Below are 15,674 nucleotides of genomic sequence, written 5' to 3' on the forward strand. Positions count from 1 at the left end.
ATGCGTGCCTTAGGAAACTTGAGTGCAACACATTACAAACATATAGAATGGAGAAAGCTATAATGAGAACTAAGCAGAGATATTACGAATTGAGTGAAAGGGCTCATAAGGTTGTTGCTTGGCAACTGAAAACAGAACAAGTTTCAAGAACTATCAATGCAATTGAAACAGAGTTGAATGTGACTACTTATAAGCCTCATAAAATTAATGAGGCTTTTAAACAGTTCTTTTCTCAGTTGCATAAGTCTGAATCACAGAGATGATAATAAAATAGGATTTTTTTTACTACAAAGAAGGTTACTGGTCTATACAAATGATGCCATTTTCACATCAAGGGAAGTGGGAGAAGCATTAAGCTAATTTCAAAGTAATAAGTCTCTGTGAGAGATGGTTTCCTGTCTGAATTTTACAAGGAATTTAAAGATTTGTTAATTCCTCCTTTTATGGATATGTTAGAACAAGCGATGGTGACACATACATTCCTGGAAACGTTCTCTACTGTGATAATAACGGTACTACTGAAAAATGATAGCGATCCTCTAAAACCAGTCCATATAGACCAATTTCTCTGTTAAATCTAGATGGTTGCAACATTTTTAGTTAGCAGGTTGATGAAGTTTTTACCAAAACTGATACATATGGACCAGACAGGTTTTGTGAAAAAGAGTAAATCTGCTGATAATGTAACTAGGTTACTTAGTATTATACATTTAGCTCAAAAGAGGGGAGATTTAAGGGTAGAAGTGACGTTAGACACAGAAAAAGCATTTTATTGATTAGAATGGGACTATTTGTTTAAGGTCCTTGAGAAATTTGGGAAGAGTCCGGTCTTTATAAATTGGGTTAAAGCCTTATATAATAACCGTAAAGCTAAAGTTGTTACCAACAGGTAGGTTTCAACATTGTTTTCATTGTTTATGTCTAGTAGGCAAGGATGCATTTTTATCACCTGCATTATTTATTTTAGCAGTTGAACCCCTTACAGAGGTAATTTGAGCTGATCTGGATATTAAAGGGTTTAAGGTGAACTGAGAAGAATATAAAATTAATTTATTTGCCTTAGCAGTAGCAAGAAATGTGTGACAGTGAACATGGAAATGAGATACCCATGCAGAAATGCATAGCTGTGCTCCTTCAGAGAAGATTACATATAATTTGAGAAATAAATATGATTGTATTTTTGAAAATTTGGAGCCTGTACTTAAGAATTGAGGAAATTAATTTATAGACCTTTTTCTTAAGCCTCGAACTTCGTTAACTTCCTTAAAAATATTAAAAGTTTAAAAACTATTAATTCCGTGTGGTGAGGGGGAACTTCCAGGAGCCAGGTTTCTAATCTGTTTCTTACTTTACTTTTGTTTTCTTACATAGTCCATTTTTTTAATTTTTTTCCCTCTTTTGGGGGTTAGTTTAGTTGGGAGAGGGTGTTGGAGGGGCGGGATTCGGGGTTTATATTATCATGTAATAGGTTTGATATTAGTAATTGTCATCTTTTTTATTTGGGTGTTATTGCATGCATGGAAAATTTCTAAATAAAATTAAAAAAGAAAAATGCTAAAATTGAATTCCAGAGAGTTTTTTTTAAATCCATACAATTTGCTATCATCTTGGAGTCGTTGTGACATCTTCACCCATTAATTGTGCAGAATTACATTTGGTTCTTATTTACAACACAAACAAAAAAAAAAGTTGGGATCATACAAATTTGAAAATGTATCTTCTAAACTAGTTATGTCTCCTCCATTGGTCATGATCAACCACGAGTACTGCGCCTCTGTAATCACTGAAGCTGGAATGGCCTCTCTAGGGCGCAAGCCAGGGCAAAGTTGATATGGAGATCCATCCCCAATGCTAATGGCAAGAACGATGAAAGTGGATACAGTTTGGTGCCAGCAGCGTTGCCGTGCTGGTGCCTGGTTCAGCAGTCAACCGCCTCAGACCTCTGACTTTGGATTTTTCCTTGGGGTTTACTCCCAAAGTGGGTATAGCCACAAGGCAGTGGAGGTTTAAAATTGGAGTTTTCCCTCTCCCAGATGAGTTATGGTTAACAAGCCCCATCTGCCTGGAGCAACTGATTTCAAGATGCCAGTGACCTGCCTTTGCCCCTTCTCCTGACAGTAAGAATAGCTCCACTGGGCATAAGAACTATGCTACACATGAAGGCCAGGAGCTGGATTTGGTTGTTAGAGGCTGCTTGAGACCCACGCCATGAAGAGCATTTGTGTGGCAGTGGGAGCTCGTCCCCACTACCACCCTTCAGTTATAACAACCTTTGGAGCCTTCTAAACTAGTATAATTTTAACAATTGACATGAAAGATGTAGAGTTATTGAAATATATAAAATTAAATTTAGAAAGATATTTATCTTGGATAATAAAATAAAATTAATGTATATTTTAAAAAATTCATGCATTTATCCAATTAATTATGGCTTTGCTCATTTGACCTGATCTTTTAAAAATTGTTGATTGTTCATGTTTAATTTATTCAAAACTGCTCAATTTTTTGGTCAAGTATTCTTCAAATACAATTACTTACTCCATTTTATTTAAATTAGAAGAACCCTTTGAGCCATAGTTAGTAATGAAAGTCTTAAAGGAGAGCAAGATGAAACCAAACTGCTCTACAATAGGATCATAAGGCTACTATCCCACATTTGGAGGGATACATGGTTAGAATGGGTTCAGATGGATATGGGCCAAATGTAGAGGGAGAGAGGGAAAACTATTCCATGCTGCATGGTTCCATAACCAGTAATTCCTCTTGAATTTGAAATTTTTTTCTTGAATAGACTTAACGGATCATCCATAGCCCTGTTGGTTAGAAAATTCCAAAAATTTATAAAGTTTGAGCTAAGTGTGTACTTTTCTAATAATTTCTTAAAAAATATAGTATGTTTCTAGATTTCTAGAAATATAGTATGTTAACAGGCCTTCCTCTCCCCCCCCCCCCCCCCCCCGCCCCCACCATACACTAATTAACCTACAATCCCAGTATATTTTTAAAGGGTGGGAGGAGACTGGAGCATCCAGAGGAAACTCATGCAGATAAGGGGAGAATGTACAAACTCCTTATTGACAGCCCTGAATATCAACTTGGGTAGCTGATGCTGTAATAGTGTTGCACTAACCGTGCCATCTGAATGCTTCTATGAAATCTCTTCTAATTTTCCTTAAAAACTCCAGTGCTGCCTGTTCTATCAATCTTTCCTTGTAAGACAACTCATTTATTCCAATAATTAATCCAGTAATTCTAAACTATCTGGCCTCCAAGATGAGTATATTTGGTTCCTTTTATCTGGAGACCAAAACTGCAACCACCCTTCCACAGGAGATTTTGCTAATGTTCCAGAAGATTTTCAGCAAAACTTGTTCTTTGTCGCAATAAAAGCCAACATTATATTTACCTTCCTGCTGGAGATGGTTCAGTGATTTAGATTTAACCACTTTTGGAAGAGCACTTAAAACAGATAATAACTTTCAAATATGTAGATGTGTGTCTGACATTCATGTGTTTATTACTAGGGAGTGGGGGCCATGCCATTGTTTTTCCTCACTGCCCCACACACAATCTCCCCATCCTTCCTGACTGTACTTGCATATTAACTTTATCTTTTGTATTTAAGCACACAACCAGGTTCCACATTTACTCAATTTTTCTACTCGTTTTATGAAAGGGAATAACCTTGCATTCCTCACTCTTATCACTTGTACTTTGCTCACAAATATCTTTTGCAGATACTTCTCAAACCAGACCTCCCGATTAACTTTGTTTGTTCAGTAATCTTGAATATTTGCACACTTTACCTTCATTTAGGTGATTAATGTCGGCTTCAGCCTTGTTCCTTGTAACTAGTTACAACCTGCCAACCTGAAAATGAACCATTATTTTTGGTCTCTTTGCTGTATTCTGTTAATACTAATACATTTTCTTCAACCCCAGGACCTGTATTTTGTGTAACAACCTTTAATGTGGCATCTTATTTAGATGTCTTTTAAAAGTCTAGATTTCTTATGCAAACTTGGTTGGTGAAGTGGTTAGCGCAAAGCCTTTACAGTGCCAGTGATTGAGGCTGGGGTTTGATTCCCAAGCTGTCTGTAAGGAGTTTGTACATTCTCCCCGTGTCTGTGTGGATTTTCCTTGGGGGCTCCAGTTTTATCCCACTATTTGAAACGTACTGGGGGTGTAGGTTAATTGGGTGTAAATTGGGCAGCATGGGCTCGTGCGCCGGAATGGCCTATCACCATGCTGTATGTCTTTAAAAATTTTTTAAAAAACCAACTCCTTGCTCTTTCATAATCTGCTATTTGCATCCGCAAAAGACTTGGATTTCAAGATCAGCATCAGGATTTATTGTCATGACATTCAGTGTTTTGCAATAGCGTCATAGTGCAAACATACATGTTATAACCATCTTACAACATTACTATATAAAATAAATAAAATAATAACAATAATAATGCACAAAAAGTAAGGCAGTGTCTTTGGTTTATTGATTATTCAGGAATCTGATGGCAACAGGGACAAAGCTGTCCTTGAGTACTCAGTGGCATGACTTTAGGATGCTGTACCTTTTCCCTGATGGTAGCAGAGTGAAGAAGGCATGGCCTGGGTGTGGGGGTCTTTGAGGATAGAGGCTGCTTTTTTTTTAAAAGATGTTACCCCATGTAGATGTCCTTGATAGAGTGAAGTCTGGTGACTGATGTCGCAGGCTGAGTGAACAACCTTCTGGAGTTTATTCTTGTCCTGAGAGTTGGCGCTTCCATACCAGGCAGTAATACAACCAGCCAGAATGCTTTCCATGGTACACCTGTAGAAGTTTACGAGAGTCTTACCGAATCTTCTCAGACACCTCACAAAGTATAGCTGCTGGTGAGCCGCCTTTGTGATTGCATCAACATGGAGGCTCCTGGACAGATCCTCGGAGATGTTGACACCCAGGAATTTGAAGTTCTTGAAGTTCTTCTCCACTACTGAGCCCTTGAAGAGGACTGGGTCGTGTTCCCCTGACTTCCTCCTGAAGTTCACAATCATCTCCTTGGGTTTGCTGGTGTTGAGCACAAGGTTGTTGACTCATGAGTTGATCTATCTCCCTCCTGTTCCCTTCCTCATTGCTGTTTGTGATTCTGCCGACAACTGTGGTATTATCTGCAAAATTGTAGATGGGATTGAAATTGTGCCTGACCACATAGTCGTAGGTGCAGAACAGTAGGCTAAGCTCGTATCCTAAGAGTGCGCCCTTGTTGATCGGCGAGAAGGAGATGTTGTTTCCAATTCATATTGACTGTGGTCTTCCAATGAGAAGTCAAGGATCCAGTTGCAGAGGGGAGTACAGAGGCCTAGAGTTTGTAGCTTCTTGACCAGCACTAAGAGAATAATGGCATTAAAGGCTGACGTAGTCTCTGAAGAGCAGCCTTTTGAATGAATTGCTGTTTTTGAGGTGATCCAGAGCTGTGTGGAGACCCAAAGATAATGTCGCAACCATTTATCTTTCTGCTTTTAAGGAACTGATGTTTTTTTTTTAATTTAGTCCTTTCTTTCATGTACTAATATTGCTTTTAACTTAAAGAACCTGGAACAATACAGGCCCTTCGACCCACAAGTTGAGTCGACTGCTGTAAATCTACTCCATTGATCAATCTAACCTTTCCCTCACATTACATAACCCTTCTTTACTTGCATCCATATACCTATCTAAGAGTGTGTGTGTGTGTGTGAAAATGTGAGATCATTCAAGTTAAATAGATATCCTCCGGTATTGGCCTTCGCTACCCTGGGATAAGGTAGTGGGTGCCCACTTTATGTATGCACCATTTAACCTTGTACATCGTCTTCCTAGCTTGCTTAATCTTTTCTCATGAGATGCGTTCTTTAATCCAGGGATGATCCTGGTATATTTCTCCTGCACCTTCTCTGAGGCTTTCACATCCTTCCGATAATGACCAGAACTGAACACAATATTCCAATGTGATCTAACCAGAGTTTTGTAGAGCTGCAGAAATGCCTCATGGCTCATGAGCTCAGTTCCACTATTGGCCAGCACATCCTATGCTTTCTTAACCACCCAATCAACTTGCATAGCAACTTTGAGGTGATTTCTGAACTTGGACCCCATGATCCCTCAGTTCCTACACACTGCTAAGAATTCTGCCATTAACCTTTTACTGTCCCTTCAGGTTCAATCTTCCAAAATTTGTAATTTCACACTTTTCTCTATTGAATGTCATCTGCCACTTCTCATCCTAACTCTGTATCCACTACATGATCCACAATACTTCCAACCTTAAGGTCATCTGCCAATCATCATTTCATTTCCTCATCCAAATAATTTATAAAGATTACAAAGACCAAGGGGGAGGGGGAAGGTTGTTTCTAGAACAGTTTGCACTTGTCACTGACCTCAATTCTCTGCCATCTTCTCCTTCTGTACCTGAGCCAATTCTGAATCAACGCAGCCAAGTTCCAATGGAACTTGTGCCTTGACTTTCTGGATGAGCCTTTCCCACCTTCTTTCCAATGCTCTATCACCTCATGGACCCTCCCTAGCTGTGTCACCCTTCTACACATAATATCACCCCCTCTTTTTTTTTTAAACTTTAGTCTCGATAAAAGGTCCTGACCTGAAATATTGACATCATTTTTGCCCATGAAAGTATTCTGACCCACTGAGTTCCTTGAACAGCTCATTGTCATTTACGTAAATATACAAAATTTGTCAACTTTTGCTTGCAGTTAAGTCGTACAGGGGAACCACTTGTCCAGCACCTCCACTATAAGACAAAGAGAAGCAAAAGAGAGTCCCTTGAGGGAGACCATGTCTGTAGATTCATCCACTGTACTGAGTATCTGTTGATTCCCCTCCTACACACCTCAGACCCTAGCAGCTGCATGGCCTCAGGTTTGTTCCAAGCTCTTAGTTATGAACCTCCACTACGATCAGGAAGTTGCTAAGATCCAGGGTTCTACGGGAGCCCTCCTTGCCATCGGCACTCTCATAAATCATGATCTTGATATGTGGTTCCCACTACCCAGTCTCCAGCAATCCCCAGCCGAGTGTGAATCCTTTGGCCTTGGGGCCTACGCTGTTGCGCTGTCATTGTCACCTTCCCTGAAATGTCTTCTCCTGGGCTTCTCCTCCTCACTGGCAGTGGGGAAGTGGGCGGTTGGTAAGGGGAAGAGGGGGTGGGAGTGGTTGGTGATAACCTCAGTGGGTTGATTTTAAAAAAAAACACTTCTGGCCCCTTCTGCAGGCCACTTAAAGTCTATCTGGTACCATGGGCATAACAATCAGTCCAATAGTGGAGAACTGTCTCCCCACACTCCTAGATCTGTACCAGTGGCAACACTGCAGTTACAGCAGCATCAGGAGGTTTTTTATTTTGGCCATTATATTAGTAAATAATTATGACTTTCAAAGCAAAGTTTAGGGAAGAAGAAAAAGGAGCAAGATTTTGAGCATTTGTTCTCATTGGAAGTGAGAACCAGAAAAATAAGTCAGTATTATTATTAATTAATTAGTTTGCCTTTAAAGAGGAATCAATGTTTGGGTGAGGACTGAGGGTTGATTTGTGGTGAAAGGGTCGTTTTCCTGTGGAATAAATGAGTTGGGGGTGAATTCATTGGAAAAATTGGTTTGTTCTTCCACACATCCATTCACCCAGTTTCTTTCCTTTATAAAACTTCTCCCATTCACCTTCTCTCCTAGTTGAATCTGTCCACCAGCTCCTGCCCATCTGGCTTCACTTATCGCCTAACTGCTAACCCATCCCTCCATATTACTGTATTCAGACATTTTCTTTTTTTTTTTAAATTTTTTTTTAATTTTTTTTATTTTTCACTCCATAAACCACATTGATCAAGATACATACATTTTCCTTTTCAAATATATACAGTGTCGTTTTCTCCCCCCCCCCTTCCCATCCCACCCTCCCTACCTCCCCTCCCATTCATTTAAAATACAGAATCTAAGATACATTAAACCCGTCAAACAATGTTGTCACTCAATAAAAATAAAGAAGTTCCACTGAGTCAATTCTTTTCATTTCCTTCTCCTTCTGTCATTTTAGGTGGCAGATGTCCCCGGTAGGTTTTCTCTATTGTGTTTCATGTATGACTCCCATATTTGTTCAAATATTGCAATATTATTTCTTAAATTATATGTTATTTTTTCTAATGGAATACATTTATTCATTTCTATATACCATTGTTGTATTCTCAAGTTATCTTCTAATTTCCAGGCTGACATAATACATTTTTTTGCTACAGCTAGGGCTATCCTAACAAACCTTTTTTGTGCACCATCCAAATCAAGTCCAAATTCTTTGTTTTTTATGTTACTTAGGAGGAAGATCTCTGGGTTTTTTGGTTTATTGCTTTCTGTAATTTTATTTAATATCTGGTTTAGATCTTCCCAAAATGTTTTCACTTTCTCACACGTCCAGATTGCATGAATTGTTGTTCCCATTTCTTCTTTACAACGAAAACATCTGTCAGATACTGTTGGGTCCCATTTATTTAACTTTTGAGGTGTAATGTATAGTCTGTGTATCCAGTTATATTGTATCATACGTAACCTCGTGTTTATTGTATTTCTCATAGTTCCAGAGCATAACTTCTCCCATGTTTCCTTCTTTATCTTTATGTTTAAATCTTGTTCCCATTTTTGTTTAGTTTTACCATTTGTTTCCTCATTCTCCTTTTCTTGCAGTTTAATATACATATTTGTTATAAATTTTTTGATTATCATTGTGTCTGTAATCACATATTCAAAATTACTTCCCTCTGGTAACCTCAGACTGCTTCCCAATTTGTCCTTCAAGTAGGATTTCAGTTGGTAGTATGCCAACATTGTATCTTGAGTTATATTTATTCTTCATTTGTTCAAAGGATAGTAATTTATTTCCTGAAAAACAATTTTCTTTTCTTTTGATCCCTTTTTTCTCCCATTCTCTAAAGGAAAGGTTATCTATTGTAAAAGGGATTAACTGATTTTGCGTCAGTTATAGTTTTGGTAATTGGTAATTTGTTTTATTCCTTTCTACATGAATCTTCTTCCAAATATTGAGCAGATGATGTAATACTGGAGAATTCCTACGTTGTACCAATTTTTCATCCCATTTATATAATATATCCTCAGGTATCTTCTCCCCTATTTTATCTAGCAAAGCAGCAGGTATGGATGGAATCCCCCCAGAAGTCTGGAAGGCTGGCGGCAAAACTCTGCATGCCAAACTGCATGAGTTTTTCAAGCTTTGTTGGGACCAAGGTAAACTGCCTCAGGATCTTCGTGATGCCACCATCATCACCCTGTACAAAAACAAAGGCAAGAAATCAGACTGCTCAAACTACAGGGGAATCACGTTGCTCTCCATTGCAGGCAAAATCTTCGCTAGGATTCTACTAAATAGAATAATACCTAGTGTCGCTGAGAATATTCTCCCAGAATCACAGTGCGGCTTTCGCGCAAACAGAGGAACCACTGACATGGTCTTTGCCCTCAGACAGCTCCAAGAAAAGAGCAGAGAACAAAACAAAGGACTCTACATCACCTTTGTTGACCTCACCAAAGCCTTCGACACCGTGAGCAGGAAAGGGCTTTGGCAAATACTAGAGCGCATCGGATGTCCCCCAAAGTTCCTCAACATGATTATCCAACTGCACGAAAACCAACAAGGTCGGGTCAGATACAGCAATGAGCTCTCTGAACCCTTCTCCATTAACAATGGCGTGAAGCAAGGCTGTGTTCTCGCACCAACCCTCTTTTCAATCTTCTTCAGCATGATGCTGAACCAAGCCATGAAAGACCCCAACAATGAAGACGCTGTTTACATCCGGTACCGCACGGATGGCAGTCTCTTCAATCTGAGGCGCCTGCAAGCTCACACCAAGACACAAGAGAAACTTGTCCGTGAACTACTCTTTGCAGATGATGCCGCTTTAGTTGCCCATTCAGAGCCAGCTCTTCAGCGCCTGACGTCCTGCTTTGCGGAAACTGCCAAAATGTTTGGCCTGGAAGTCAGCCTGAAGAAAACTGAGGTCCTCCATCAGCCAGCTCCCCACCATGACTACCAGCCCCCCCACATCTCCATCGGGCACACAAAACTCAAAACGGTCAACCAGTTTACCTATCTCGGCTGCACCATTTCATCAGATGCAAGGATCGACAATGAGATAGACAACAGACTCGCCAAGGCAAATAGCGCCTTTGGAAGACTACACAAAAGAGTCTGGAAAAACAACCAACTGAAAAACCTCACAAAGATAAGCGTATACAGAGCCGTTGTCATACCCACACTCCTGTTCGGCTCCGAATCATGGGTCCTCTACCGGCACCACCTACGGCTCCTAGAACGCTTCCACCAGCGTTGTCTCCGCTCCATCCTCAACATCCATTGGAGCGCTCACACCCCTAACGTCGAGGTACTCGAGATGGCAGAGGTCGACAGCATCGAGTCCACGCTGCTGAAGATCCAGCTGCGCTGGATGGGTCACGTCTCCAGAATGGAGGACCATCGCCTTCCCAAGATCGTATTATATGGCGAGCTCTCCACTGGCCACCGTGACAGAGGTGCACCAAAGAAAAGGTACAAGGACTGCCTAAAGAAATCTCTTGGTGCCTGCCACATTGACCACCGCCAGTGGGCTGATAACGCCTCAAACCGTGCATCTTGGCGCCTCACAGTTTGGCGGGCAGCAGCCTCCTTTGAAGAAGACCGCAGAGCCCACCTCACTGACAAAAGGCAAAGGAGGAAAAACCCAACACCCAACCACAGCCAACCAATTTTCCCTTGCAACCGCTGCAATCGTGTCTGCCTGTCCCGCATCGGACTGGTCAGCCACAAACGAGCCTGCAGCTGACGTGGACTTTTTACCCCCTCCATAAATCTTCGTCCGCGAAGCCAAGCCAAAGAATCTAGTCCAATCTAGCTTTTCCCTTGTTTGATAAAAATCTGATAGGTATCTTAATTGTGCGGCTCTATAATAATTTTTAAAGTTTGGCAGTTGTAAGCCTCCTTGTTTATACCATTCTGTTAATTTCTCTAGTGCTATCCTCAGTTTCCCCCCTTTCCATAAAAATTTCCTTATTATTTTCTTTAACTCCTTGAAGAATTTCTCCGTCAAGTGTATTGGCAATCCCTGAAATAGGTATTGTATCCTTGGGAAAATGTTCATTTAATACAGTTTATCCTTCCTATTAGTGTTAGTGGTAAGTCTTTCCAATACTCTAAATCATCCTGTAATTTTTTCATTAGTGCATAATAATTGAGTTTATATAGATGGCCGAGGTTTTTATTTATTTGTATACCTAGGTATTGTATTGCTTGCATTTGCCATCTAAATGGTGATTCTTTCTTAAATTTTGAGAAATCTGCATTATTCATTGGCATTGCTTCACTTTTATTTGCGTTAATCTTGTAACCCGACACTTCTCCATATTCCTTCAATTTCTTATGTAATTCTTTTATTGATAATTCTGGTTCTGTTAAGTATACTATAACGACATCTGCAAATAAACTGATTTTATATTCCTTGTCTTTTTTTATCCATTTTATTTTATTTTCTGTTCTTATCAATTCTGCTAGTGGTTCTATAGCTAACGCGAACAATAAGGGTGATAGTGGGCATCCCTGCCTTGTTGATCTACTTAAGTTAAATTGCTTTGATCTATATCCATTTACTGTCACTTTCGCCAATGGCCCCTTATATAATGCTTTAATCCAATTAATATACTTCTCTGGTAAATCACAGTGCGGCTTTCGCGCAAACAGAGGAACTACTGACATGGTCTTTGCCCTCAGACAGCTCCAAGAAAAGCTCAGAGAACAAAACAAAGGACTCTACATCACCTTTGTTGACCTCACCAAAGCCTTCGACACCGTGAGCAGGAAAGGGCTTTGGCAAATACTAGAGCGCATCTGATGCCCCCCAAAGTTCCTCAACATGATTATCCAACTGCACGAAAACCAACAAGGTCGGGTCAGATACAGCAATGAGCTCTCTGAACCCTTCTCCATTAACAATGGCGTGAAGCAAGGCTGTGTTCTCGCACCAACCCTCTTTTCAAGCTTCTTCAGTATGATGCTGAACCAAGCCATGAAAGACCTCAACAATGAAGACGCTGTTTACATCTGGCACCGCACGGATGGCAGTCTCTTCAATCTGAGGCGCCTGCAAGCTCACACCAAGACACAAGAGAAACTTGTCCGTGAACTACTCTTTGCAGACAATGCCGCTTTAGTTGCCCATTCAGAGCCAGCTCTTCAGCGATTGACGTCCTGTTTTGTGGAAACTGCCAAAATGTTAGGCCTGGAGGTCAGCCTGAAGAAAACTGAGGTCCTCCATCAGCCAGCTCCCCACCATGACTACCAGCCCCCCCACATCTCCATCGGGCACATGAAACTCAAAACGGTCAACCAGTTTACCTATCTCGGCTGCACCATTTCATCAGATGCAAGGATCGACAACGAGATAGATCACAGACTCGCCAAGGCAAATAGCGCCTTTGGAAGACTACAGAAAAGAGTCTGAAAAACAACCAACTGAAAAACCTCACAAAGATAAGCATATACAGAGCCGTTGTCATACCCACACTCCTGTTCGGCTCCGAATCATGGGTCCTCTACCGGCATCACCTACGGCTCCTAGAACGCTTCCACCAGCGTTGTCTCCGCTCCATCCTCAACATTCATTGGAGCACTTTCAGCCCTAACGTCGAAGTACTCGAGATGGCAGAGGTCGACAGCATCGAGACCACGCTGCTGAAGATCCAGCTGCGCTGCGTGGGTCACGTCTCCAGAATGGAGGACCATCGCCTTCCCAAGATCGTGTTATATGGCGAGCTCTCCACTGGCCACCGTGGCAGAGGTGCACCAAAGAAAAGGTACAAGGACTGCCTAAAGAAATCTCTTGGTGCCTGCCACATTGACCACCGCCAGTGGGCTGATATCGCCTCAAACCGTGCATCTTGGTGCCTCACAGTTTGGCGGGCAGCAACCTCCTTTGAAGAAGACCGCAGAGCCCACCTCACTGACAAAAGGCAAAGGAGGAAAAACCCAACACCCAACCCCAACCAACCAATTTTCCCCTGCAACCGCTGCAACCGTGTCTGCCTGTCCCGCATCGGACTTGTCAGCCACAAACAAGCCTGCAGCTGACGTGGACATTTACCCACTCCATAAATCTTCGTCCGCGAAGCCAAGCCAAAGAAATACTTCTCTGGTAAACTGAATTTTTGTAATACTTTGAATAAATAATTCCATTCTACTCTGTCAAAGGCCTTCTCTGCGTCTAAAGCAACTGCTACTGTTGGAGCTTTATTCCCTTGTACTGCATGAATTAAGTTGATAAATTTATAAATATTGTCTGTTGTTCGTCTTTTTTTAATAAATCCAGTTTGGTCTAGATTTACTATTTTTGGTACATAGTCAGCTAATCTGTTTGCTAATAGTTTAGCTATTATCTTATAATCTGTGTTAAGTATTGTTCTATATGACGCTGGTGCGAGTGGATCTTTCCCTGTCTTTGGTATTACTGTAATTATTGCTGTTTTGCATGAATCTGGTAAACTTTGTGTTTTGTCAATCTGGTTAATTACTTCCAGGAGGGGAGGAATTAATAAATCTTTAAATCTTTTATAGAATTCTATTGGGAATCCATCCTCTCCTGGTGTTTTATTATTTGGTAGTTTTTTATTATCTCTTGTATTTCTACTATTTCAAATGGTTCTGTTAATTTATCTTGTTCCTCTATTTGTAATTTTGGTAGTTCAATTTTAGTTAAAAATTCATCTATTTTGTCTTCTTTCCCTTCGTTTTCAGTTTGGTATAATTGTTCGTAGAATTCTCTGAAGTTTTCATTAATCTCCGTTGGATTATATGTAATTTGTTTGTCTTTTTTCCTTGATGCCAATACCATTCTCTTAGTTTGTTCTGTCTTAAGCTGCCATGCTAGAATTTTGTGCGTTTTTTCTCCTAGTTCTTAATATTTCTGTTTTGTCTTCATTATGTTCTTCTCCACCTTATATGTTTGTAGTGTTTCATATTTTATTTTTTTATCTGTCAATTCTCTTCTTTTAGTTGTGTCTTCCTTCATTGCTAATTTTTCTATATTTACTATTTCCCTTTCCAACTGCTCTGTTTCCTGATTGTAGTCCTTCTTCATCTTGGTTACATAACTTATTATTTGCCCTCTGATGAATGCTTTCATTGCGTCCCATAGTATAAACTTATCTTTCACTGATTCCGTACTTATTTCAAAGTACATTTTAATTTGTCTTTCAATGAATTCTCTAAAATCCTGCCTTTTAAGTAGCATGGAGTTTAATCTCCATCTATACATTCTTGGAGGGATGTCTTCTAACTCTATTGTCAATATCAGGGGTGAATGGTCCGATAATATTCTAGCTTTATATTCTGTTTTTCTTACTCTGTCTTGCATACGAGCTGATAACAGAAATATGTCTATTCTTGAGTATGTTTTATGTCTACCCGAATAATATGAATATTCCTTTTCCTTTGGGTGTTGTTTCCTCCATATATCCAAAAGTTGCATTTCTTGCATCGATTTAATTATAAATTTGGTTACTTTGTTCTTTCTGTTAATTTTTTTCCCAGTTTAAATCCAAATTAAGGTTGAAATCTCGTCCTATTAGTATGTTCCCTTGTGTGTCTGCTATCTTCAAAAAAATATCTTGCATAAATTTTTGATCTTCTTCGTTAGGTGAATATACATTGAGTAAATTCCAAAACTCCGAATATATCTGACATTTTATCATTACATATCTCCCTGCTGGATCTATTATTTCCCCTTCTATTTTAATTGGTACATCTTTACTGATTAATATAGCTACTCCTCTAGCTTTTGAATTATATGACGCTGCTGTTACATGTCCTACCCAATCTCTCTTTAATTTCTTATGCTCGATTTCAGTTAAATGTGTTTCTTGCACGAATGATATATCAATTTTTTATTTTTTCAGTAAATTTAGCAGTTTCTTCCTTTTGATTTGGTTATGTATTCCGTTAATATTTAAAGTCATATAGTTCAACATAGCCATTTCATACTTTGTTTATCTTCCCATTCCGTTTCCTCATCATCACCTTTCCTTCTTATCCATTTCTGCTTTCTTGTTTTGAACACTTTATGAGACAACATTTCTAAAACATCAAACATTTCCCTTATTCTCCTATCTAAAATTTCTTTAATCCCATTCTCCTCTCCCATTCCTGAGTTGCCCTTTATCCCTTGTCGGGCAACCACATCTCCCCTCTCCATTTGGATTTGCGAACTCACTCGCAAGCGTCAACTGATTTTGCAGTGACCGTAACTCCTCCCCACCCAGCCCCCCCCAGAAAAGATTTCAATTTTCATATATAACAAAGGTCACTCTTTTAATTCCCTCCTTACTTCCTCTATTCCCTTTCATTCCCGTTATTAATTCTTATCTGTACTCTATATATTTTCCTCTAAATACAGATACACTCATGTACACACATATATACATACACACCTATATATATAATACATACATATAGTTCGTGGTCATTTTTACTCTCATTACATGTCTTCATCTCTCTGCCTGTTTTGTAGTTGTTCTGCAAATTTTTGGGCTTCCTCCGGATCCGAGAATAGTCTGTTTTGCTGCCCTGGAATAACTATTTTAAGTATCGCTGGGT

At 39.8% G+C, this 15,674-nt stretch overlaps 1 protein-coding gene across 2 annotated transcripts in view; it reads left to right on the forward strand.

Annotated features, from left to right (window-relative positions):
- The window catches only part of asap2a (ArfGAP with SH3 domain, ankyrin repeat and PH domain 2a), a 218,325-nt gene that overhangs the window by 103,043 nt on the left and 99,608 nt on the right, over window positions 1–15,674 (forward strand). The gene's annotated exons all lie outside the window — the stretch shown is intronic.

Source organism: Narcine bancroftii, chromosome 6 (assembly GCF_036971445.1).
Source record: "Narcine bancroftii isolate sNarBan1 chromosome 6, sNarBan1.hap1, whole genome shotgun sequence".
Taxonomy (NCBI): Eukaryota; Metazoa; Chordata; class Chondrichthyes; order Torpediniformes; family Narcinidae; genus Narcine; species Narcine bancroftii.